Consider the following 27246-nt stretch of genomic DNA (forward strand, 5'->3'; position numbering starts at 1 on the left):
AGACCCAAACAGAGTAGTAAACACTTATCAAATGAGTCTAATGTAGCACCTCATCTGTTGTAGCTGGTCAGAATTATGATGTTTTTGAGAAGGTAGGATGAGATTTTCTTGCTTTCTCCCACAGAAACCCACCCACAGGTGCTGTATGATATCCAATCAGTGTGTCACACTCACAAACAGTTTTCATGGTGACTAGACCAGTTAGAATCAAAACTGAAGAGTGCATCCTGTTTTAGTACAGCTATTGTATAGTTATTTCTACTTTGGTCTAAATGCTTGTTGACTGCATATTATTGTCTATTGCTAGTTAGTAGTACCAAGAAGAACATCTCAGGTTAGAATGTTGTTAGGATGACAAATTCACTCGTTCATGGGGGAAACCATGTACATCGCGTGTCTTTGTGCCCTCAAGATCGACTTATTTGACTATCGTAGGTGCAAGGGTGCATGGTTATATGATGATGCCTCAGGTTAAAGAGACGCTCGCGGGCTATCTCTCCCTTGGGAGCTCATCGTCAGTAAAAAAGCCTACGCTGCGGGGAAAGTGTTTCATTCAGCGGGTTGAATGTTCAGTTGCTTCTTGCTATCTCCCAGAACACAGAACATATCATCACCCCCAACAAGATGAAGTATCGAATGGGTTGGTGGTTGCGTCCGATTTAAATCTTCGCGGTCTGAACTGTTTTCTCAGAACTTACAAGTTCAAGATGCTAACAATCAAGATGATTGTGTCTCAGATCAAACACAAAGATTGGTTCACAATCGATCTCAAGGGAGCATATTTTCATATAGAAATTCTGTCACAACACAATAAGTTCTTGAGGTTTGCCTTTGGGGGTGAAGCTTACCAATTTACCAAACCAAGAATTTGGTTCTCTGTAATATTATCGCTCCTTGGCTGCTCGATTCCGATCAGGAGGGACCTTCTGTCTCAGGCGCAGGGGACAATAGTTCATCCCGGGCCCAAGCTTTGGAACCTTCACGTTTCACGTGTTTGCCACATGCTTTACAACCAATCAAAAGGGTACGTCTCAGGTTACTCATGTAACCATGGTTCCCTGAGAAGGAGAACAAGATACTTACTGTGAGTTCCCATTCGAAAGGGAAATAGAAATGTTTTGGTTTGTGTTGAGATAATCTGGGATTATATTAGGGCCGGGTAAAAAATATCGATTTCTCGGTTTTAATTGATTTTCATTTTTACTAATCGATATCAATTCTTAAATCCCAAGAATCGATTAGTCTATCCTGTTTTCAGTTGATGAATAAGCGGGACATTGTAGCTCGCCTCCCTTCCAATAAATCGCAATAAACTTTGTGCTTTGTTACTTTTGATATGAAAAAAAAGTCTCAGATTTCAAATTATGTCATATATACCGTTTTGCCACTGTTTAATGTGGCGTGACAGTTCGCTGTAGTGTCTCAGTAGAGAAGCGGAACTGAACTGAACAGCTCCTCCGCTTAAATACCAAGCTTGAAATAAACATGAATGAGCATCTGAAGGTATGTTAAAAGAATACAGAACATCTTACCGAACATTAGTTGAGAAATCTTTTTTCCTTGAGAAAATTTGCCATGTACTGTACCTGATATATATCCAAAATAATCCATTTCTAATTGAATCGGAATCGAATCGAAACGCAAGCTTGTGACACGAATGCCCAGCCCTATCTTATATATCATTCATATTTTATCGAGACATGCTACATTTTCACAGAAGACCCTTTATAACCCCATAAATGCTCGACTTTTGTGCCTGTGTTTTCGTCCTACATTTCTTGATTGAATCTTACATTTCTGTGTTGTATTTAGGTCACCAGCTTTCCTCAACTGGCCCTTGAGTCCAAAACCCTGCATCTGTGTTCAGCTTTGAGGCCATGGAAATAGGCATCATACATATACAACTAAACAACTACTCTGACTAGAAATAAAGGGAGTTATGCTACAATGCTGGTGGCAAACACTGAAAGCTGTCAAGGTAACCCCTGAACAAAGAATTATGCAAATTCTCACCTATCTCTTATTTATTTATTTAGTTTTTATGATAGCATGCACTGCAGATATCACAGATATATGCCAATCAGTTATTATAGAACACATGACCTGAATGCAGTTACAGGTTCACAGTCAGTAATATGGTCACACTTCAAAAACAGAATCTGCCATTATCTTTCTTCTCAATATGTGTTTACAGCTCAAAGAGTATTAGGTCTCAGTGCAGTCATTCGGTGTTCATTTTCTGACTTTTGTCTTTCAAAGTCAGGTCTGAAATCATTTATGCCTATATGCAGAGCTCATGTGTTTTATTTGAAACTGTTGAATTTGATAACGTCTGAATGAAGGACATGCAATGTTTCTGCACTGTAAATCGAGGTGACCTGCGGTGCCAAAGAAAGAGAATCCAGAGCAGCTATAATTTATCGTGAACATCTCAATAGGGTCTTCTCCATGGATGGAAAGATTAAAGGAAACCAGGACAGGCAGAATCAGAGGACTCTATACAAAAAGCAGTACAATGAACTGAAAGTACAACAATGTTTCTCCAAATCGGCAGTATAGACATATGCAGTACATATATGTCACGGAACACACACGGGAAACAGGAAGATCCATTTGCAGTATTTTTAATGTTAGGGCAATCCAACTCGTAGTCATCCATGCATGGGTCAAAATCCATAATAGCAGTCCAAATACAAAATAACCAAGACACAAACAAGAACAGGCTAGGAACACAGATCAAAAGTGTAGTGTGACATCAAACAACGACTCCGTGACAAACACTAAAACAGACAGGCTTATATACACAGGGAAATGACAATGCTAATGGGGAATAGGCTGAGTGCAATGATTAGTGACAAGGGACAGCTGAGTGCAATGAGGAAACAAGGATCGTGGGGAATGTAGTTCAAGAATGTGACAGACACCGTGGGGAAGGAGGACATCTAGTGGTGACCCAGGGAACACAAACCAGACACTGTGACAATATATCAATAGCCTATGGGGTCCAAAAGTCTGAGGTTATGCAAAACTTTTGAAATGTAACTATTATGCATTATATATTTGGTATAACAATTTGTTTGAAAAGTAAAAAAAGAAGAAAAAAGAAATTGGTAACACTTTATTTTACAGTGTCCTTGTTACATGTACTTACCATAGTAATATCAGTAAATTATACATACTTACATGCAACTAACCCTCAACCAAATCCTAATCCTACCCTAACCCTATATTAAGTACATGTTGGAAATTATGATTACTCAGTACTTAAAAATATAATTACATAACAATGACACCTTGAAATAAAGTGTAACCAAAAAAATCTGATTGTTCAGAATGTTTTGTGGTCTGTCCATTTTTTAGCTTTATGATTTGAGATACAAAGGAGTTATTATTCCAAGGATCCAATGAAACAAAGCAAAAAAATAAAAAATAAAAAAACATTTTCAGTGTGGTCTCAGACTTTTGGAGTATAATGTAAAAATGCAGAAAGTTTTCTGTAAGGGTTATGTTTAGGGGTAGGGTTAGAGTTAGGGGATAGCATGTACAGTTTGTACAGTATAAAATCATTATGTCGATGGAAAGTCCCCATAAAACATGGAAACCCAACATGTGTGTGTGCCATATAGACAGACATAAGCAAGTAGACTCAGACATACAATAAAAAATAGAAAGCCTATAGATGCAGAATATAGAATATATATGCAAAAGAAATATACAAAGTAGATATCGACAGACAGCAGATACAGATAGGGCCCCCCCATCCCACATACATCCACATATGTACACATACGTTAACAAACAGACATTCTTATGCTGCTGTAAATTTTTGAGTGTGTACATATTTTGTTATATGGTAGTTTAAGCATGGCTGCTAAACTGTACGAGTGGAATGTTGTTGTTTTTTTTAAATCAGATTTAACTTATTCTGAATTCATATTTTTTTGATGTATCTCTTAATGCACTACAATACGCTGATGAGGTGTGTATGTAAATACTCAGAGGAATGACAATAAAATTAAACTCTGAACTCTGAAACTCAGCATAGTCAGGCAGCAAATAGATAGCAACCCATGCAGCAGTGACAGATGGAAAGAGCAGATTTAAATGGTGGTGAGAGAAGAGAGTAGTTAAAGAGGGAAGCCGATGAAGACTTGGCAGGTCGATTCATGGCCAGCGAAACAGCAACAGAGGAAGGAGTGATAGAAACAGAGCCACAGGAAAGAAGAATGCTAACTATCTTATTTAAATGACTAACTCAAACTAAGCACCACAATTTCCCTCACAAAATATTTCAGATTAACAGTGTCTTGCATGTTTTAAATGTGCTTCCCCCATCACATAATTCAACAGCATAAACACTGAGCTTGTGTAAATATTTGATATCATATTTTATGCATGGATATATAGTTACAGGCGTCTCTACTCTCTGAGTTGAAGTGTTAGACAAGAGAAGGATGGTGGGTATCAGAGCCCAGAATTATCACCGCAACACTGATCCCCCCTCCTGTGAGATTCACAAGTGACACAAGCCTGAGCACAGCAGATGACATGCTGTCAGGACTCAGGAAGAGGGAAAGGAAGACCAAGAAACACAGAAAGACACGTTAAATGGCACTCAGCAGAGAGCTGTGACTTATTTATGAGCTCAGTACAACGCTTAGGTTAAAAATTTGAATATTTTTTAAAAATCTCCAACAGTATGTGACAGAAGAGAATCCTCTCACAGATATGTCCATCTTCAAGTTGGAAATTGAATTGAAGCTGAAATAAAATAAAACAATAATAATAATGGTTAAATAACCTTTAAAGAGGACCAATTATGCAAACTTAATTTTTATAAGGTGTTTGAACACAGATGAATGTCTATATTGTGTGTAAACAACATGCCTATAATTATAAAAATCTACCCAATACTTTTTTTATTATCCCCATAAATAATTAATCTCTCCAAACACGTGGTTTCAGATTCCCCCCTACTCTTACGTAAGAGTAGGGAAGCTCCGCCCATGACTGGTGACGCTCTGCCCTATTAGCATAGATCCCGCCCTGAGTGAGCCTGAGTGACTACAGTCGCCATTTCGGTTTACTCTTTGTGGCAGCTGGGGATATACAATGTCTGTGCCAGAAAACCTTACGTTCTGTTGTTGGTGGTACCAACGAACCTAAAAGTCTCCATAGACTCCCAGCATCTGAGTCACTGAGGACACCGTGGTTGAAGTTGATACTCGAGGATGGATCAGTAACTGTTCGTGATCTAGCTTATAATGTTAGTCTCTGGAGCGATGCTGGTCACGGCAGTAATGAAAGGGAGAGTGCGCACTTTATTACAGTTTAACGGAGTTATTTTACGGATATAAAGTTTACCAGTTTATTAAGCACCCCCGAAAAGGCATAATATCGGTATATATTTGTTTACTGTTAGTTGTAACAAGTTAACGAGTGTTTTTGTGTAATTCGCTGTGTATGTTGATGATAATGAGTTGAGAGTTTATGGATAAGACTTTAATGTGCACTTCTTGTACTGTTTTAATCAGCTCTTACAGTGCTTTTCTGGAGTGAAAATGGACGCTTCATGTTTTGTGTGATGTAATATAAACTTCATAAAACTCATCGTAAAGTTTTGGCCATCATTCAGATTGGGTCCGCTACAACAGGCTTGGACTGATAGTGGATAAAAGCAAGATGAACATAAGTTATAACCGTAATTAAACTAAAATATACCTGTTCTATCTCCATGCAGCATTCTCTGGTTCTGTAGGCATCATTGCCCGACTCCAGTTCGAGTCTAGATCCAAGATGGCGCCGCGGATGGCTGCCTCGGTGTGGAGCTCTCCAGTTATTGTGTTGTTTTTGTTGGTTTGTTCTGCGTTTAGTCATTCTTTTCCTATCAGTTTCACCAAAGACGAACTACTGGACATTAGGAAACACACACCAGACAACTTTTTCACAGATTTTGATTACTCAGACGTTTTACTGGACATTCTCGTCGGAGGGGCAGCGGTGTTGTTCAAACGCGCGGTCAGACGCAAACGCGGGAAGCGCGCTGGCGCGCTGGTTAAACTCCGCGAGCGCGGCCTCCGCACTGCACTCCCTAGTATTCATCTTGCGAATCTCCGATCTCTTCCTAACAAAATGGACGAACTTCTTCTCCTCACCCGCACTAACAAGGATTTTTTAAACTCCGCTGCTCTGTGCTTCACTGAAACCTGGCTGAGTGAAGCCATACCGGACAACGCACTACATCTGCCGGGCTTTCAGCTGTTCCGAGCGGATCGCATCGCGGAACTAACGGGGAAAACGAGAGGTGGTGGATTGTGTTTCTACATTAACGAAAGTTGGTGTTCAGATGTAACAACACTGAAGAAGATGTGCTCTCCTAATTTAGAGGCACATTTCATAAACTGTAAACCTTTCTACTCGCCGCGGGAGTTTTCCTCATTCATTCTCGCGAATGTTTACATTCCTCCAGACGCGTGTGTGAGCGCGGCGATACAACAGCTGGCTGAACATATAGCTGAAATGGAACAAAGGTACCCAGACTCTCTTTTAATCATTCTTGGGGATTTTAACAAAGCAAATCTCTCCCGTGAACTGCCAAAATACAGACAGCATGTTACATGTCCTACCAGAGACAGTAATATATTGGACCACTGTTACACCACGATAAAGAATGCGTATCACTCCGTCCCACGGGCAGCTTTGGGGCTCTCTGATCATTGTTTGGTTCATCTTATACCGACCTACAGGCAGAAACTGAAATCAGCTAAACCTGTAATAAGGACTGTAAAAAGATGGACCAACGAAGCAGAGCAGGATCTACAGGCCTGCTTCGATTGCACTGATTGGACTGTTTTTGAAGCTGCAGCCACCGATCTGGATGAGCTCACAGATACTGTAACATCATATATCAGTTTCTGTGAGGATACATGCATTCCTACCAGGACATTCTTATCATTCACTAATGATAAACCATGGTTTACTGGGAAACTCAAACAGCTTCGTCATGCCAAAGAGGATGCTTACAGAAGTGGGGATAAAATCTTGTATAACCAGGCCAGAAACAGACTGACAAAGGAGATCAGAGTTGCTAAAAGAAGCTACTCTGAAAAGCTGAAAACCCAGTTTTCAGCCAACGACCCGGCATCAGTCTGGAGAGGCCTGAGGAACATCACCAACTACAAATCACCATCCCCCCGATCTGTGGAGAATCAACAACTGGCTGACACTCTCAATGCATTCTATTGCAGGTTTGAGAAGCCCAGACTCACACCTCACACCCGCTCTGATGTGCACTTCACACATCCACCATCACCTCCTGCAACCCCTCTCCTCCCCCCTTCTGCCATCCAACCTGAGCTTAAGGTCTGTGTGGAGGACGTGAGCCGAGTCTTCAAAAAACAGAAGACTAGGAAAGCTTCAGGCCCAGACGGCATCTCATCTGCTTGTCTAAAAGCCTGCGCTGACCAACTGGCCCCAGTCTTCACGCAGATCTTCAACAGATCATTGGAGCAGTGTGAAGTTCCCTGCTGCTTCAAACGCTCCACTATCATTCCGGTTCCCAAAAAAACTAAAATCACTGGACTTAATGACTACAGACCTGTCGCTCTCACGTCTGTGGTCATGAAGTCGTTTGAAAGACTGGTGTTGGCCTTTCTGAAGGACATCACTGGACCCCTGCTGGATCCCTTTCAGTTTGCTTACAGAGCAAACAGGTCTGTGGATGATGCAGTCAACATGGGACTGCACTATATCCTGCAGCATCTTGACAGACCTGGGACTTATGCACGGATCTTATTTGTGGACTTCAGTTCGGCCTTCAATACCATCATCCCTGATCTTCTCACAGCCAAACTGACTCAGCTCTCCATGCCATCCTCAATCTGTCAGTGGATCTCCAGCTTCCTGACCGACCGGCAGCAGCGAGTGAGACTGGGGAAGCTCACATCCAGGACCCTCACCATCAGCACTGGCGCCCCCCAAGGGTGCGTTCTCTCCCCACTGCTCTTCTCCCTGTACACTAATGACTGCACTTCTAAAGACCCCTCTGTCAAGCTCCTGAAATTTGCAGACGACACCACCGTCATCGGTCTCATCCAAAATGGTGACGAGTCTGCTTACAGACTGGGGGTTGAACAGCTGGCTGTCTGGTGCAGCTATAACAACCTTGAGCTGAACACGCTCAAAACAGTGGAGATGATTGTGGATTTCAGGAGAAAATCCCCAGCACTCCCCCCTCTCACCATCATGAACAGCACTGTGGAAGCAGTGGAGTCATTCAGGTTCCTGGGCTCTACCATCTCTCAGGACCTGAAGTGGGCAAATCACATTGACTCCATTGTGAAAAAGGCCCAGCAGAGACTGTACTTCCTTCGCCAGCTGAAGAAGTTCAATCTGCCACAGGAGCTGCTGATCCAGTTCTACTCAGCCGTCATTGAGTCTGTTTTAAGCACTTCCATCACTGTCTGGTTTGGTTCAGCTACCAAATCGGACATCAGGAGACTACAACGGACAGTCCGGACAGCAGAGAGGATTATTGGTGCCCCCCTGCCAACCCTCCAGGACCTGTACTCTTCCAGAGTGAGGAAGAGAGCAGGTAAAATCATCACAGACTCCACTCACCCTGGACACCCCCTGTTTGAACTGTTACCGTCAGGACGGCGACACAGATCACTGGCCACAAGAACATCCAGGCACAGGAACAGTTTCTTTCCACAGGCCATTTCCCTTCTGAACACTTAACATGCCCCCCAAGGCATATGCCTGCAAGTGCAATACTCCCACTGTCTAGTGCAATATTCTCTTAACTCAGGTGATATTTATATTTATATTATTCATACTACTCAAAATACTGTAAATATGTTCATAATCTGTAACATGCACTAGACTCCCACTGTCTAGTGTAATATTCTTTAACTCAGGTGATATTTATATTTATATTATTCATACTTCTCAAAATACTGTAAATACGTTCATAATCTGTAAATGTTTATTCAGACTAAACCCAACTGTGACCCCTTTTTTTTTTACTTTTTATACTATTTTTATTTTATTTTTTTTAAATATATTTTATTCTTAGAATTTGTATTACTATGTTTCTTGTTGTATTTGTATTTGTATATGTGCACTGGAAGCTTCAGTACCAAGAAAAATTCCTTGTGGGTGCAAGCACACTTGGCAATAAAGCTCTTTCTGATTCTGATTCTTCTGATTCTGATTCTGATCTAGCTTATAATGTTAGTCTCTGGAGCGATGCTGGTCACGGCAGTAATGAAAGGGAGAGTGCGCACTTTATTACAGTTTAACGGAGTTATTTTACGGATATAAAGTTTACCAGTTTATTAAGCACCCCCGAAAAGGCATAATATCGGTATATATTTGTTTACTGTTAGTTGTAACAAGTTAACGAGTGTTTTTGTGTAATTCGCTGTGTATGTTGATGATAATGAGTTGAGAGTTTATGGATAAGACTTTAATGTGCACTTCTTGTACTGTTTTAATCAGCTCTTACAGTGCTTTTCTGGAGTGAAAATGGACGCTTCATGTTTTGTGTGATGTAATATAAACTTCATAAAACTCATCGTAAAGTTTTGGCCATCATTCAGATTGGGTCCGCTACAACAGGCTTGGACTGATAGTGGATAAAAGCAAGATGAACATAAGTTATAACCGTAATTAAACTAAAATATACCTGTTCTATCTCCATGCAGCATTCTCTGGTTCTGTAGGCATCATTGCCCGACTCCAGTTCGACCTGAACACTGAACACGCTAGGACAGTTTCTGACATTTTATTGTGTGAGATCTGTTTTGTTGTTGCCACCGGAGCATGAGCTCTTGAAGCTCCGCCCTCTTCTTGAAAGGGGGCCTGGAGCAGCAGCTCATTTGCCTTTAAAAGGACACACACAAAAACGGCGCATTTTTGCTCACCCCCCAAAAAGTGGAAATTTTTGACATGCTATAAAAAATTATCTGTGGGGTATTTTGAGCTAAAACTTCACATACACACTCCGGGGACATCAGACACTTATTTTCCTTCTCTTAAAAAGGGGCATGATAGGTCCCCTTTAATAAGTGATTAGACTATTTGGTAACGCTTTAGATTACAGCCCGGAAAGTACTGCGTAATTAAAATGAAATTACAGTGTAACTTTCGGTAATTACAGTGTATACCTATAAAGTACTTACGTGTAAGTATAGGGGAATAATATGTAAAGTTTTGGGAATAAAGGGGTAACAACCAGGAAAATAACAAATTATTTAGGCAAATTATTTAGACTTAGTATTCCATGTAGTTACAGGGTAAGTATGACATTGCGGGCTGTAAATTAAAGTGGTGCTTCTTACCCTCTTGTTTCATGTAGTTACAGGGTAAGTATGACATTGCGGGCTGTAAATTAAAGTGGTGCTTCTTACCCTCTTGTTTCATGTAGTTACAGGGTAAGTATGACATTGCGGGCTGTAAATTAACCCTTTCATGCATGAATTATGATACCCTCAGTCAGGATTTTTTTCCTATGTGTTTTTATTGCTCTTAGGGCATGAAAAACAAGAATTGATTTTTATTTTATTTTTTTACAAATTTTTCAAAGAGATCTTCAGATGTCCACTTGAGTGGACAGCATGCGGTTGGTTTAAACTGAAGATATACTGTATTAAATATAAGACAATAATCAAACAGATAAAGTATGTGAATTTAACAAACTAATCAATGCAATTATATCAAATAATGTGAAAACTATAAAATATATACAAAAAATATAAATGCAAAATATTGCAATGGCTTCATACAACTTCATACAAGTTGCACTTTGCGTATCTTTGATATCAGAACATGAGGACGTGATTCCATCAGAATTTTCTACAGCCTGTCAAGGTACAACTGTGGAAACCACTCAGATGCTCCCTCCAGTGCACCAGAGTATGGAGATTTACCCTTATTAGCTGATAATTCTGATTATGTTCAAGATGGACATGCACATTTCTATCATAGCCCTCCTCTGAGAAAACCTAGCGATACGTTTTTTCAATCTCATCTGAAATGATCAGTGTTGGGGGTAACGCATTACAAGTAACATGCATAACGCATTCAGATTACTTTTTTGATGTTACAAGTAAAGTAATGTGTTACAAGTAACATGCATTACCTAATCAGATTACTTTTTGATCTAACAAGTAATTAACTACAAGTAATATGCATTACCTAATCAGATTACTTTTTGATGTAACGAGTAAAGAAACGCATTACAAGTAACATGCATTACCTAATCAGATTACTTTTTGATGTAACGAGTAAAGAAACGCATTACAAGTAACATGCATTACGTAATCAGATTACTTTTTGATGTTATGAGTAAAAAAACACATTACAATAACGCACATTACATAATCAGATTACTTTTTGATGTAACGAGTAAAGAAACGCATTACAAGTAACATGCATTACGTAATCAGATTACTTTTTGATGTTATGAGTAAAAAATGCATTACAATAACATGCATTATAAAATCAGATTACTTTTTGATCTAACAAGTAAATTAATGCATTACAAGTGTCATACATTATGTAATCACATGACTTTTTTCGATGTCAATGAAAATTACATTCTAATAATACAAATACATTTATTTACAGTAGAAAAAGTCAATGCATATTAAGTTTTTAAGTTTTAAATTTCAAAAACAATATTCACATTATAATTATGAATTGTATCTGAAATATAGCCATTGCATGCATGACGTCCACTACAGTGGACATGTGATTAATCAGAGTTTTCTCTCAATCTAAAATCAAAACTTGGAAAATTTTACTGTGATATGACTCATTAGATATTGCTTTATGCTGCAATATTTTTTTTACCTACAAGAGTCTCCTAGGATAGAAGGAATGGGTGGATATTCTGGAGCAACTTGGCATGTCTGACTGACCCTTGGCCATCTTGGTTTGGAGGGGGAAAAAATCGAAACACAAAGGCTTGCCACTTGATTGCAATTTATAGGATGATGCACCAGGGTCCAATGAAGAGATTGATGTGCAACTTTGCCATAAAAACCCGTGCAAATTCAAGAAAATGCTTTTTTAATAGCTGTCCACTGTAGTGACCACTATGCGTGAAAGGGTTAAAGTGGTGCTTCTTACCCTCTTGTTTCATGTAGTTACAGGGTAAGTATGACATTGCGGGCTGTAAATTAAAGTGGTGCTTCTTACCCTCTTGTTTCATGTAGTTACAGGGTAAGTACAATAAAAACACTTACACAATCTGACATCACTTGGAAAACCTTTATTTGAAAAACAACTTATTTCAAAACAGATTTACAACATATTACACTTCTTATTCTTTATTATTTTAAAAAAATCAACTTTTCATTTCAAATACTAAAGTCCTGACAGAAAGTGCATGTTTTGTCCTTTTTTGTCCCTCTTGGTCCTCCTCTTCTTTTTCTATCGTTCCACTGATTAGCCTAATCTCAAGAAGGAGTCTTTTTCTATTCTGTATTATGTATTAAAAGAAAATACAGTACACCCAGAAATGTTCTCATAATTTACTCATCTTTTCGCTACCGATCAACTGTCACCAGCGAGTGCATGAGAGTCGGCTTCATAGGGTCGGCTTGAATGGCTTCGCGTTTGGTGAAGCTTTAAGCGTTCATTGCATTCTCACGGGAGTTTGATGTGAAACTCGCGCGAGAACTGGTGTCTGTTCTTCTGCATGGTTTGTTTTTCATTATTATTATTATCTGTTATTGTTTGTATTTTGTTGTAAGCAATAATGAAAACATAAAAAAATTATAATAATTCGACATTCGGTTTTTCGGTGCGCTTACGTCACGCTTTAAATTGTCAAGCGTAAACGTACTCAACCCTCTCATGAACGCGCAGGTGACAGTTGGTCGGAAGCGATAGTCTAAACATTTAAACATTTAAAATATTTGGTATTTTTCTTACAAACGCTTATCGTTTCACTTCAGAAGACATTGATTCATCCATTGGGGTCGTATGGATTACTGTAGTTATTGTTATGTGCTGTTGTCAACTTTTAGGAACACATGAGCTTGCATTATGCATTCACAGAGATTATTTATTTTTCTAAAAACTTTTGTTTGTGTTAATCTGAAGAAGGAAATTCGTATACATCTCGGATGACATGAGGGTAAAAGATGAGTAAATGGTGAGGACATTTCTGTAGCCTACTGTAGGCTATTTTCTTTTAACACATAATACAGAATAGCAAGAGACATGTCATGGGATTCCTTCTTAAGATTCATCAGTGGAAAGAAAGAAAAAGAAGAAGAGGAACAAGAGGAGGAGGAAACCAAGCAAGAGAAACAAATTGCTGTAAATCCGTTTTGAAATAAGTTGTTTTTCAAATAAAGTTTTCCAAGTGATATCAGATTGTGTGTGTGTACGTATGTTTTTATTGTACTTACCCTGTAACTACATGAAACAAGAGGGTAAGAAGCACCACTTTAATTTACAGCCCGCAATGTCATACTTACCCTGTAACATGAAACAAGAGGGTAAGAAGCACCACTTTAATTTACAGCCCGCAATGTCATACTTACCCTGTAACTACATGAAACAAGGGGGTAAGAAGCATCACTTTAATTTACAGCCCGCAATGTCATACTTACCCTGTAACTACATGAAACAAGAGGGTAAGAAGCACCACTTTAATTTACAGCCCGCAATGTCATACTTACCCTGTAACTACATGAAACAAGAGGGTAAGAAGCACCACTTTAATTTACAGCCCGCAATGTCATACTTACCCTGTAACTACATGAAACAAGAGTATATTTTCCTAGCATTTAAAAAAAAAAAAGTTGCAATAGTTTTACTTGCCTTGAAACTTAATCAGTGCACCTTTGCAATAATAACAAATTAGCCTACTTTATAAATGCACTGATATGTACCCCGCAATTAAAAAAAAAGCCTTTATGTATTTTTATACACGTATTATTACAAAAAGGTGCAGTGTAGCCTACTCGCTAAATTGCTCCCAAAAGTAAGATTCTAAAATACTTAAATAATCTAAATAATTTGCCTAAATAATTTGTTATTTTCCTGGTTGTTACCCCTTTATTCACAAAACTTTACATATAATTCCCCTATACTTACACGTACATACTTTATACAGGGTGTCTACAGATATAAACAAGTTAAATTTAAGACTTTTTAAGACCTTTTTAATGCCACTTTGAATGAAATTTAAGACCAAACCTGTGATGGAAATACATATTATATTACATGCGTATTAGATTTTTAATTTGAGGGGGGAGTTTAGACTTTTTTTTTTTTATTACATGTATCTGGCCTAAATGTATGCTCACTCATTGCATTTTTACAATGGGGTAATTTTGGTCTTAAGAATTTACACAACACAAGGAAGCTTGATTTCAATATTTGAATTAAATTGAAAAAAGTAGCACAAATAAATACAATAGAATAAAGATACCAATAAATAGAAATAAAGAGAAAGGTTTTTGCTTAGGTCTAACACTAGTATTCAGAAATACTACAGAGACTGAATAAAGTAATCAAATGTAAAATAACACTGGGTAGTATTTTAGTCCTGACTAAATTAAATACATAGGCTATTAATCCTGATTCCTTAAAATGAAAGCTATGGTTTGTTGTTTTGACAACCAAATGAATGACAGACACATATGTCTGCTGTCCCTTTAAGAGCTCGTGCACGGATCCTGTGTTCATTATACGGTCACGTGCGATTTATGCTTATTTAAGACATAGCCGACTGTGTTTAGACTACTAGAGGATACTCACCAAGACCGAAATTGACATCATTTTCGCATGTTTTTGACTGTTACAGCGATAAAATCCACGAAAAATAACTTTTGTTACCCACGAGATGTTTGTAAGGCGGCTTTACTCTATGTATGTGTGCAGAAAAAAAAACATCTCTCTCAGACAGCGCGCAAGTAAGTTACTGAATAGTTTCAAATCGCGTGAATGTTTAATCAGGTAAAACTTTAAAAGACGTGCAAATGGTAAAATTACTTATGATGCAATGCTGGCCCGTTTATGCAAGTGACAATTCCGTCTATCCCGACTCCCGAAACGCGAGAGTGTATTTTTACCTCAGTATGTTTCTTCTGGGAGTTTTTTTGTTTGCCGTTATGCTCATTTGTTTTGATTTCTTCCTATAAAATCTATCACAGAGACAAGCAGCGCGAGCCTCAACAGCGTTACCAGAAAAAGCCTACATTATCATTATCAATAGCTGTTTATGTAATAAAATCTGAATCATTCTCGCGATTCGATGCTTCACTGGTTATTTGATGGATATTAGGTCCGTCAGACTGGAGAAATTTTAGCGGTAACGTGACCAGAAATATTTAAGACCTATCGAATCTGAATTTAAGACATTTTAAGACTTTTTAAGGCCTTTTTTTAGGAAAACTTTATTTAAGACATTTTAAGACTTTTTAAGGACCCGCGGCCACCCTGTTATAGGTACACTGTAATTACCGAAAGTTACACTGTAATTTCGTTTTAATTACGCAGTATTTTCCTGGTTGTTACACCTTTATTCCCAAGACTTAACATATTGTTCCCCTATACTTACACGTACACTGTAAAGAGGTTGCTGTAAATTTTACAGTAACTTACTGGCAGCTGGATGCCAGTAAGTTACTGTAAAATGTTTTACAGTATTATTACTGTATTTTCACTTACAGTATACTGTACCATTTACTGTAATTGCATTTACAGTATTATTACTGTATTTTCACTTACAGTATACTGTATCATTTACTGTACTTGCATTTACAGTATTATTACCGTATTTTCATTTACAGTATTAGTATTGTTTTTTGTTTGTTTTTTTCATTTAAATTTTCTTTTTTTAATTTATGTTTACCCCACCCCCCAAAAAATCACAATAACTCACAAACATTTGTCCTTATAATATTCTTTTTAATCGTTGAACATTTTGTTTTAGAAGTACAAATTACAAATCTTGACCTTTAGGAGCCACTAGCTGAAGAAAAAAAAAGGCAACATCTCCAAAGTCCATAGAATTAATCTCCTGGTGACCATTTATATCTGTAGCATGGCAAAAACGTACACACACTGAAAAGCAAAACAGGCCTTAAAACAATAAAATACAGTCAAAGTCAGTGTTGTGTTGTTACATTTCAGTAATTTTGCCAGTCAAAGTTGACAACCTCTCTGATGAGAAACACTGAGGGTTTCAGGCTGATGCTTTTCTTTGGACCTTTCCAGATTTCCATCTGATCTGTGCCTTTGGTGTTTGGTGCCATCAGGGTTGACTCTCAGAATGAACCTGCAAACACAAGCAAGGAAAAAATATATAATTTTTTCAGACCGGTGTTGGCAGAATTTTCCCTAACCCTCAAACTTGATGCTGCATGTACTTTGGCGTTAATAAAAGCACTACATCTGATTCTGAATCCACCTACAGTAGTGGTGGGGGAAAAATCGATTCTGTTCAGTGTCGCGATATTTTGCGCACGCAATTATATTGATACAGTAGCGCAAAGTATTCCAATATAGGTTATAAGGCTGTGACGGTGGCAGTTTTTTTTACCACTGCGGTGGTAATGGACCAACTACCTGCAGTGGTTGGGGGGTTATTATGAAAATTGAAATAAAAAAATGTAGTTTATTCGAGCAAAAAAGTCTTTATTTGAGCAATTCCGTCAAAGAAGCAACACAAAGCCTGTAAAGCATTCAAATACATATCAGTAAATATTAGAAACTTACATAATAGAAAAGTTAAATCTATATAAAAAAAAAAAAAACTTTCGTTTAATACTTCCACACAAAGACACGTGATTCCACATGAAGCCATACCGCTCTGTGCTTTGAGTGGGATGACACGAGGAGGAAAGAGACCATCGATCTATTTTCTGATATCTTCATGTTTTCTACTTGTTGTAAAAGGTATGAAAAGTGAATTTAATCTTCCACAAGGGCAAGACATTTAAGCTATGTTTGAAATTGCGCTGCCAAAGAGAGCGAAACTAAAAATCAAATAAACTTGACGCGCCGTACATGTCTAATAACAAGCAAAAACTGTGTTGAAATGAATCTGACGTGCAAGTAAAAATGTAGGCTATCTGTCCTACAACGTTTTTCTACTTTACCACAGTAAAGAATGTGAATGTAATAGACCTAAATAAAAGCGAACCAAGGAAGAAACGTTTATAATCCCCTTCGAAAATCGAGACGTAAGTGAAGATTTTGGGAAAAAAACAAGGTATTAAATGCAGGGATGAGTCACAATTTTTGGATATTCGATTAGTTTATTTAATTATAGAATTATAGTATATCGAATAGGTTGTGTAATTATTCTCTAAAATAAAATCTCCATGTTTTTGGTGCTAATGCGGTGGTGACGCGTTCATATAATTACGTTCTGTAATAAGGTCCTGTGTCCTGAATGTTCAAGGACAAAGTTTTTGCACTAGCCTCCAGTAAATGTGTAGAAGATGTTCACAGATTTAATGTGACATTTGTAGTGAGTTGAGCAGTCTTATTTTTTGTAATGTCTTTGAATAATATGGGGGACATGAATCGCAATATATCGCAGAATCGAATCGCAATACTTGCTGTATCGCAATGTTAGGAAGCGCAATAATATTGAATTGTGGCCCAAATATCGCAATACTATCGAATCATCAAATTTTTGCCAATTTCCACCCCTAACCTACAGGGATGGTATTACCCCATAATACATTACATTAAAATCATTAAAGCTTCATTCTTTTTCAATATTCCTGTAGCTTAGATTTCCAGGGAATGGATAATTTAAATTAAACTTAATACAATGTAAGTTGCTTTGGATAAAAGTGACTTCCAAATGCATGCATGTAAATGTAATGTAATGTAAAAAAAAAAAAAATATATATATATATATATATATATATATATCGTCGCTGTCGGGCGGAAACCTCGTATGTCCAAATTTGGTCAATTTCATATTTTTTCACAAATCGATGCTATTGGTCAGTCCCCACGTGGTTCTGTTATTTTTACAAATTATTAACCAATCTAAACTGTTGAAAATAGCTTGAGAGCAAATCTCGTAACTCCATTGGACACTTCAACTGTCTGAGAATCCTCGTAACTCCACCTCTTCTTCACTCCACGGCGGGCGGGAGCCTCGCGGCATTTTGTCTCCTCAGGATTGAAACTCGCAACGATTAAGAAACCCTCGTCGAGCAACACGTAAAGCAAGCCTTAACTCTGATTTTATCTGTGTCAAACTATGATATCAGTTATTGATGCATTTTAAATGTCTACGTATTACTAGGCTTATTATTAGGCTTATTATACTTGTGCATTGAAGTTTTAAAATGTATCTAATATTATACTTGAATTGAATTAAAAGTTTTGGATACCAGCTTTAAATGATTGTTTTTATTATTATTTTACTGACTCGAAGTTGGCACTGTGCATGTAAAATACCCCAAGTAGCAGGTTTTATTTATGGGAGAAAAAGGGTCTGTCTACTGGCGCCAGTAAGTTAAGCCTATTTTTGCATAACTCTGTCTGTTTTTTAGACAATAACGAGTGAAAATAGTTAGGTTAGATACATTTTAGTTGGCTTGTTTTGTTAAAAATCGATAGCTGTAATGCTTCGGTGCAGAAGGAAGCCCGTGAGCCACGGAGGTAAATTTGCGTGCAGATTAGGCAAATTTCCACCTATTAGACAACGTTAGTCAGCTCATCATTTTTTGTTCTGCTTCACTTATAGCTCTTAAACCTTTAAAATGGAGTTTAGGAAGATGTATGTAACCACGGTCGTTAGCTTTGATTAACTATTGAAGCCTTTTCTCTTGTCAAAAGGCTCAACGCGACCGCCGATTTTGTTTGCGTGCAGATTAATTTCCGCCTATTTTAGACAGCCTAATATTTTGGTATTGCATCACTCATATCTCTTAAACGTTTAAAATGGAGTTTAGGAAGATGTATGTAACCACAATCATTAGATTTGAATAGCTCTTAAAGCCTTATCTCTTATCAAAAGGCTGAACGCGACCGCAGACTGTGATGAACACTGTTGGCAGCAGCGACGTCTATGTCCGTTCCATTCTAATCAATGACAGCGTAAACTCGTATCTCCCCGCTCCCAAGTCATAAATCTCGTATCTCCGATTAAACATTATTTTAGGGAAATGTTGTGTTAATGTTGGTATACAACAGTATATGATAGCGATATAAGGTATATTACCAACTTTAACGATACAATGTTTAATAACTCAAAAAATATGCAGTTTTTTTAATTTCCTGAAAAATAATGGTTTTGGAGATACGAGGATTCCGCCCGACAGCGACGATATATTGGTTTACCTGATTCTGCATTCGACAAAATAGACAGCTAATGCTGAAGAGTCGTCTGTTAGCAGTTGTAACTGGATGATGATTCTGCCCTTCATTGTCAGCATCCATGTTTTTGCTTTGAGAACAGACTCTCCTGAAACAGATAAAGTCACAGCAGCCTTTTAGTGTTATAGTTTACAGAAAAAAAAACTAAAATACAATAACAGAACTTATTACTAACAACAATAACATGTGGGGTGAAGATGAGGTAAGTTATAATGTTGTATGGTGTTTATAGTTTTTAATCAATTAAACAACATTAAAAATATTAGTTAGCAAAACTTTGCTATATTGATAATGGTATATTGCTAACCCTTTCCTCCTCCTTCTCCTCTTCCTCCTCCAACGTCAACCCGTTCTGTGTATTAGTGGAGAGCGTCAGCAGTGATGTACAGTCCGGAGGGAATGGCCGCTGCAAATTCAAAATAAAGAACAGAAAAGAACATGTTTGCCTGCTTAACTAATGCATACTTCAGCTAATTTAGTTGATGTCATCTTACTCACCTGTAGATGTTATCACCATTACGAAGGCAATCACAAAAAAGACTCCAAAATACACCTCCGACATTTCAGACGACATAATTCAGACCACAAACTTGAAAATAAAACAAAAGATGAAATTAACAATGGTGTTGGATAAAGGGTTAGTTTACTCAAAATTGTAAATTCTGTCACCATTTACTCACCCTCAACTTGTTCATAACTTCCATTAAATTATTTAATGTGCTGTATACAAAAGAAGATATTTTAAAGAACATGAGCAACCAAACAGTTACTGGTCCCCATTGACATCCAAAGTATTTTTTCTATTATAGAAGTCCATGCGGACCAGCCACTATTTACCAACATTATTCAAAATATCTTATTTTATATCTTAATAATATCTTATTTTACATAAATGTTCAGACGAAAGAACTTCATGCAAGTTTAGAACACGTTGTGGGCGAGTAAATGATGACATACATAATTTTCTGTTTAAGGTGTACTACGTTATCCCTTTAACTAAGTTTTACTCAGTATTTACGCTGTACATCTGCCAAAAAGTTGTGAAAGAGGAGACAGAACATACCAAAGTTATTATGCTTCTCTGTTTAATAAGTTTACTTCGGCTAATTTAGGTGAAGGTGACCATAACGTTACATACCAGTTGATGTTATCACAATGAAAAGGCTCCAACACACTCCATCGTTGCAGATGGCATTATCCAGATCACAAACCTGAAAATAAATCATATAGGCCTACGCAGGGTGCGATTTGTAAAAAAAACAGAGGTGGGGATGTTTTCACAGGCGCATTCATACCACCCACATTTCGTCATGAGTCATTTTGTACCCATCACTTTTAACTTCCGTCCATAATAATTTGACTTTTGGTTCGATTTTTTTTACTGTTTTCAATATGAGAGAGAAATTTGGTAATCATTGTCTGACCTAACAAAAATCCATTATAATATTAATTTTATTTTATTTTTCGTGTTCGCATTTATGAGGGAAAAAACAACGTGTTAGGGTCCGGTAACCAACGTTCTTGGTTACGGATTTGACCGCTCTGAAAGCGGCACTATAAGACTGCTTTAAAACTTCCACAGAGACCTCAAACAGAACAGCTGCCTTTCTTTAAAGTGAATTTCGATTTGTATTAATTGTATCTTAATTTAAGTAAGCTACAGCAGGCACGGCGCCAGGATTCCAGTTTTGGATGGGCCAGACCAATGTGGGTGGGCCTGTGCGTATACATAATATAGGTTTTAATAGCTTGATGCTCTTTAAATATTTTGTTGCATTGTAAAAATGTTCGGTGCATAGGACGGACCTATCCGCGATCGCTCTCCATGGTTCTGACCAAAGAAGAGCGCTTTGGAATCTCCTTTACGCATCATACCTGGGCTGTGTTTCCCGATAACGTTGTCTCTTAGCGCGCTACGAAGACTCTTAAGTTATAACTTAATTAAAGGTATACTACCAGTAAAGGTATATCATTGCTAGGCGTCTTCAGGGCTATCATCCACTCAATGGCGCCACCAGGGGGTGGCCAGGGGTGGCGGTGGCGCCATTGGGCTTTCACCCCACTGGCCAGTATAAATTTTAGTAGCATCAGTTATGCATTTCATCCCCAATGCACAACCAGGCAGGCAAGCCACTCTAGACCTTAGTTCGCACACAGTAGCCCTGTACTCCCCCGCCGTCCATGCCTCCGTCCATGCCGCGCCGGTCAACAATTTCAAAAGAAGTCAAGAAAGAAGACTACCGGTAAGTAAATAAGTCAAAGATATTCTTTAGTAAAAGAAGACGGGGAATTATGTGTCGTGACATGTGCTTTTTAATTGCCAAATGGTTACAGTATACTGTTACAGCAGCTTTTTGATGTGTCTTTGACACGTTTTGACAAGCAGGGATGCAAACAGCGCGCTTTTCGGCGCCTCCCGCTTTTTTCATGTCAGTTCGGGTGACAAAGTCATCTGAAGTCATTCCATAGCTTAATGTGAGGGACATAAGTCTGTTTACATCATTAAAGTATACGGAAACTCGTTTTCCCTCCTTTGCGGCTGTCAATCATTCTCCAGCAGTATTCAAACAGCGCGCGCGCCTCTTCCGGCTGGATGCACGGTAAAACTCTCTCCAATATGATATATTCACATTATAATGCATGATCTGTAGATAAAAGGCTGTGGATTTGCATAAAATTACTTTATTTTGTTGGAGTTTGTTGCTGTTTTTAAACGACTCACTACCGTGTGCTTGTTATCAGGGTCCGGTTTCTCAACCGGTGGGTCGCGACCCACAAGTGGGTGGTTGATAATTCTATAGGGGGTCGCAAGACTTCTGTGTTCACTAGCACAGCTAATAAATGGGCTTCACAATAGTCTCATTGCAATAGACTACGTTTACGTGCAAAAAAATAATCCTTTAATAAACGCATTGGCGGCTCAATCGGACTAAAAAGCCTTAATGTAAACACCTAATCATAAACGCGCACAGATTGAAACAAAAGTTTTGCATGTAAACAGCCAGTCCTCCAACGAATCTGATTTTCGAATGTCGTAGGCTACTTCATTATTGCCGTGCCTTCTAACGCTGTATTTCAGGGTGCGATTTGTGAGAAAAAGAAGTATGTTTTGAAGTAGGCCTATGGATGTTTTGAAACATTTTTATTCATAAAAATAATTATCACGAGAACATGAACTTCATCACTGCATTTGCAGGAATTGTAAAAAAAAAATTCTTATTAACTCATGAAGTAGCCTAACGCAATATTTTTACTTAAAAACTTTTACTTTAAAAAACATGCAAGAATTAAATCTCCCTCCCAGTACCATGGTGTCACTCGGCTAGACAAGACACTTATTTATGAATGGCAAAATTAAATGGCCCAGTTTTACTGCTGCTGTTAAAGTAATAACGTTAACTTTACATCGCGATGCTGAGCTACAGTGAAATGATAGAAAAGACATGCATTATCTCGTGTTTCGCCTCATTCGCGCGAACTGGACGCGCCCGCGCGCGCTAAACGCCTCATTCGCGCCGCAGGACCTCTAGACGCGCGTAAACGCGTCTTTACATTGAATTGAAATCACTCGCGCCAGACGCTCAAGAGTAAGTGAGTAATCAAATAACATTTGCTTTAGCCTCAATTAAGTGAAACTCCGTAGGCCCTATGTGTAACTTCACAGTGGTGTGACTGGGGCACTAACTCTGCTTGTCATCATAGAAGCGGATAATCATATTGTGATGTTTATTCCCGCTTTAGTAATATCCTGAATATGCTGCCTTCCAGCTATATCAGAGCCAGCCAAAGAAGCGCATTTTAAAATAAAATTGACTTTAATTAAACCGCACGGATCCGTGATAAGTTTTGTGATCCGTCTCGGTCTCGCCACTATAGTGTCTCAAGTGTCACATTAACGTGAGTAAAAAAAAAATCAGTTTGCCTCATAGTCTGTCTATTGAAAATGTGTCTGTGTTTTTGTGAAATTAATTATAATAAACATATAGTAGTAGCCTATAGATCTGAGAGGCATTTCAGTTATTGAATTATTTCCAGCCTTAGTGGGTCGTATGACTGGCATACAAAAAAAAAGTGGGTCGCAGTAAGCAAAAGGTTGAGAAACCCTGTGTTAGATCACACACATCACAAAGGACTATGAATCGGCATCAATTACTTTTACCGGTTCTTTGTGGCAAGCTTTATGCGTGCGGTCGTGCGCTTGAGTGCGGCTATTAAACGCTCATTATCCTGTGTAGGCTATATAAGTAATCAAATTAATATAAAGGGGCGATTTGTCCACTAATGGCTTAAATAAACAACTACTAGTCGACTAGAAAAAACTTTAGTCGGAAGCAGCCCTTATTCCACATATTTTCGAGCCAGGCTCAGGCCATTCTGGGTTGAGCGAGCGACCCTGCGGAATGAGCGAGCGGAGTGTAATATTCAGAAATGCGCTCTCCGCTCACGAGCTCTGATCGGAACAAACCCGAACCTCACTGTCTGCTGAACTTGCGCAGAAACATCAAAATATAACCAGCTTTTAAAATGTTTTTTTAAACTAAACATTTAGACTATTTTAGCACAAATTATGAGCTTATTGACGATTTTTTATAATTCTTGACAAAATTAGGATATAGTAAAAGTTGGGGGGGTTTTTTTGAAAAAAAGTGGGCCTGTTGAAAAGTGGGGTCGTGCCTGAGCTACAGGACATCGTCTTTCAAAACATAACCTGCGCGAAAGAGAAAAAAAAAATGAATGCGTCTCTGTCCCCAGCACATTTAGAAACATTTTAATTCATAAAAATGAATCATGAGAACATGAACTTCATCACTGCATTTGCAGGAATTGTAAAATCTTTTTTCTTATTAACTCTAATGCAGCCTAACGCAATATTTTTACTCTAATAGCTTATCTTTCCCCACACATATGAACTGTGATCATGCACAACGAAAAAACAAGAATTAAATCCCCCTCCCAGTATGGATAGTGCCACTCATGTCAAAAAACATATTTATGGCAAAACTATATGGCACATCGTAGTGTCAACTTAAACATAAATAGGCTATAGTGTAGGCCTATGCATCATTCTAGGAAAACAGTCTGCCTTGATGACGGACTTCTGTCGTCTTTTTCTGCTTTCCAGTGGGAGCGTCATCTGCGGCATGTCGTCCCTCTTTTACCCACATTTCTGCAAATCTCCGGGCAGGGAAGTAGGCAACTCCTGGCCCATTTATGGAAATGAACAGTAGGTTGTTCAGTGTGGAGACGTTTATTCGGTTTCTTTCGTCTGTGAGAATACGGTTCATGGCGCTGAATCCCCTTTCACACTCAGCTGTTGACACTGGGAGTGTGGAGACAGTGAGGAGCACTTTGCGCAGATTGTCTCCTGTGGTGCCATGACACTTGAATTGGTGGAATTCCTTGAGGAGTATGGTACTGGTTGCAGCCTCAACAGCGAGAGTCTTCTGAATGGTGAGAAGTTTGTTGTCTCCATATAGGATGCGCTCGTCTTCATCAGATGGCCAATTTGACGGATTTAGAACGGCTGCATCAGAAATAATTCCGTTGTCATCCAGCCTGCGCTCAATGTTGTCGGCCAGGGAAACGAACAGTCTTTCACGAAAGACCTCTGCCTTCCGATGATCACTGTCACTTGTCTGAGACACATTCACTCCCTTGAAAGAGTGGAAACTTTCAAATTCCTCCTTCAGGCCTCTTGCGTTCACACCATCTGCTTGCCGCATAGACCTCAGTGTTCTCAGTGCAACATCCACCTCAGCACTGGCACTGACAGCTGTGGCATCTCTCCTCTGCAGAAACAGGGACAAGGCTTGCAGGGTTTCCAGTGCATCTTTTACCAATGCCATCTCCACCAAAAAAAGCCACTGTGTCATTTTACCATGAATGCCCCGACATTTGGCTCTTTCCACGGAAGATCTGGATTTGTCTTCCATCAACACTCCAAAGAGTTTGACCAAGGCTGGATAGCTTTGCCAGAGAGCCGTCACAGACGTGCAGGAAGAGGACAGCCAGCGCACATCGAATACTCTTCCTATTCTGCGAGCGTGCATGCCCAGATCGGAAGCTGCAGACTCAAACTCTCTCATATGTTTTGGGCTTTGAGAGAAAAATGAATACAGAGAGTCAATGAACATCTGAAAATGGCTCGCCTCTGTAATGTGTTTCACAGCATCATGGACCGCAAGTTCTAACTTGTGGTTCATACAGTGAATGACGGTCAGGTTAGGATTGATCTTCTCACGTAGGAGTGTGGCTGCTCCTCTGTATCGGCCCATCATAGCAGCGGCCCCATCTGTTGCAAAGCCAATAAGCCGGGTGCGCAACATGTCTTCAGAGATGCCCTGTGTATAAAGGCTTTGGAGCAGGATGTCACAGATGGCCGATCCAGTGCACGACTGCAGCTCAACAAGTTGAAGGAAGAAGTTGCAGACCTCACCTTCATAGGGAATCCTAATGTAGATGATTAGGCATGTTTTGTTTGACACCGTTGTGCTCTCATCAATGAGAATACTGAACTTATCAGATGAGTTTTTGATAAAGTCCACTAGCTGAGTTCTCATTTTTTCTGCAATAAACATGAGCATATTACGACAAGCCTTGTCAGAATGCAGCATACATCCCAGGTTTACACCATTCAGTTGTTGCAGTTCCACCAGCTGTGGCTGGATTTTGAATGAGAGGTTGTTTTGGCAGATCATATAGGCTGTACGTATGCAATTCTCAGTTACTTTTAAAGTCTTCTCATTGTGTTTTCTCCACAGAGCTGCACTGTTATCTACTGCCTTTTCAATTGCTGTCTCGCGTCTTCTCTGCAAAATTTCTATGCATTTGATGTGGGACTGACACTTTCCATGTCTGCTTATTTTGTCATTTAATTTTTTTGCAGACTTTGCTTTTATGCCATTAATAAATGCAGAGTCGATGTGAAGCCTCTCTTGTGTATATGGGCCTAAATCTCTAATGTCAGAGCAAGCTGTACACTGAACTGATCCATCTGTGGTGACAGCAAGCCACTCTCGACCCTCTCTCCATTTAGCAAAGCGCCCCGGCTCAATGCAACCTCCAACAATAGCCCCAGAAACCGAATCATTAGCTTGTAAGTCTGGGTTGTATGGTCCTTGTTCATTTGAGTCAACATGGGACTGTGAGTTCTGCTGAGGCTGGGAGTTGCCGCCCATCCTACCTGTAGTAGTAACATTCTCATTTGCAGTTTTAGGATTTTTTTGTGATGGTCCTGTGAAATACGATGATATACTGCTCTGTACCCTTTTCATTGTTCTCAGCTAGCTAGCTAGAGTTTTCGCGCTGAAATAACATAAATATTTGTACTTGGTGACATTCTGAAAAGCCGTAAATGGATCAAAGTTAATGGACAGGATCAGATCAATTAGACGCAACGTCATCTATTGTATCAGAAGGCTAGCGCTGACAGTGGGTGGTCCATTCCGGATTTTATTGTTCTATCGCGCCACTGACAGTTAACATTACAGCGCGGCTACTTCTCTAGGCTAGCCTCTGCTGAATAACGGATTGATTGCAAAGTTAAACTATTACAGTAAACAGTTTTACTGCTGCCTTTAAAGTAATAACGTTAACTTTACATTGCGATGCTGGGCTACAGTGAAATGATAGAAAAGACAGATTAATTATTTGTGTTAGTCATTTCGCCTCATTTGCGCGAACTGGATGCGTCCGCGCCGCGCTAAACGCCTCATTCGCGCCGCAGGACCTACATTGACTTAACATTGAAATCACTCGCGCCAGACGCTCAAGAGTGAGTCAGTAATCTAAAAACCTTTGCTTTGGCTTTAATTGACTGAAACACCGCATGTGTAACTTCGGCCATTCTCAGTGGTGTGACTGGGACACTAACTC

At 38.9% G+C, this 27246-nt stretch overlaps 1 long non-coding RNA gene across 1 annotated transcript; it reads right to left on the bottom strand.

Annotated features, from left to right (window-relative positions):
* Positions 1 to 15912: 15912 nt before the first annotated feature.
* Positions 15913 to 20607, bottom strand: LOC309487034. Its single transcript, XR_014201719.1, has 5 exons — positions 20510 to 20607; positions 19870 to 19960; positions 19679 to 19777; positions 19336 to 19459; positions 15913 to 16303 (listed from the first exon to the last, which is right to left on the bottom strand). It is a non-coding gene; the product is annotated as an uncharacterized lncRNA (long non-coding RNA).
* Positions 20608 to 27246: the final 6639 nt, after the last annotated feature.

The sequence above is a fragment of the Leuciscus leuciscus genome (assembly GCF_965113295.1).
Source record: "Leuciscus leuciscus genome assembly, chromosome: 22".
In the NCBI taxonomy this organism is placed as follows: domain Eukaryota; kingdom Metazoa; phylum Chordata; class Actinopteri; order Cypriniformes; family Leuciscidae; genus Leuciscus; species Leuciscus leuciscus.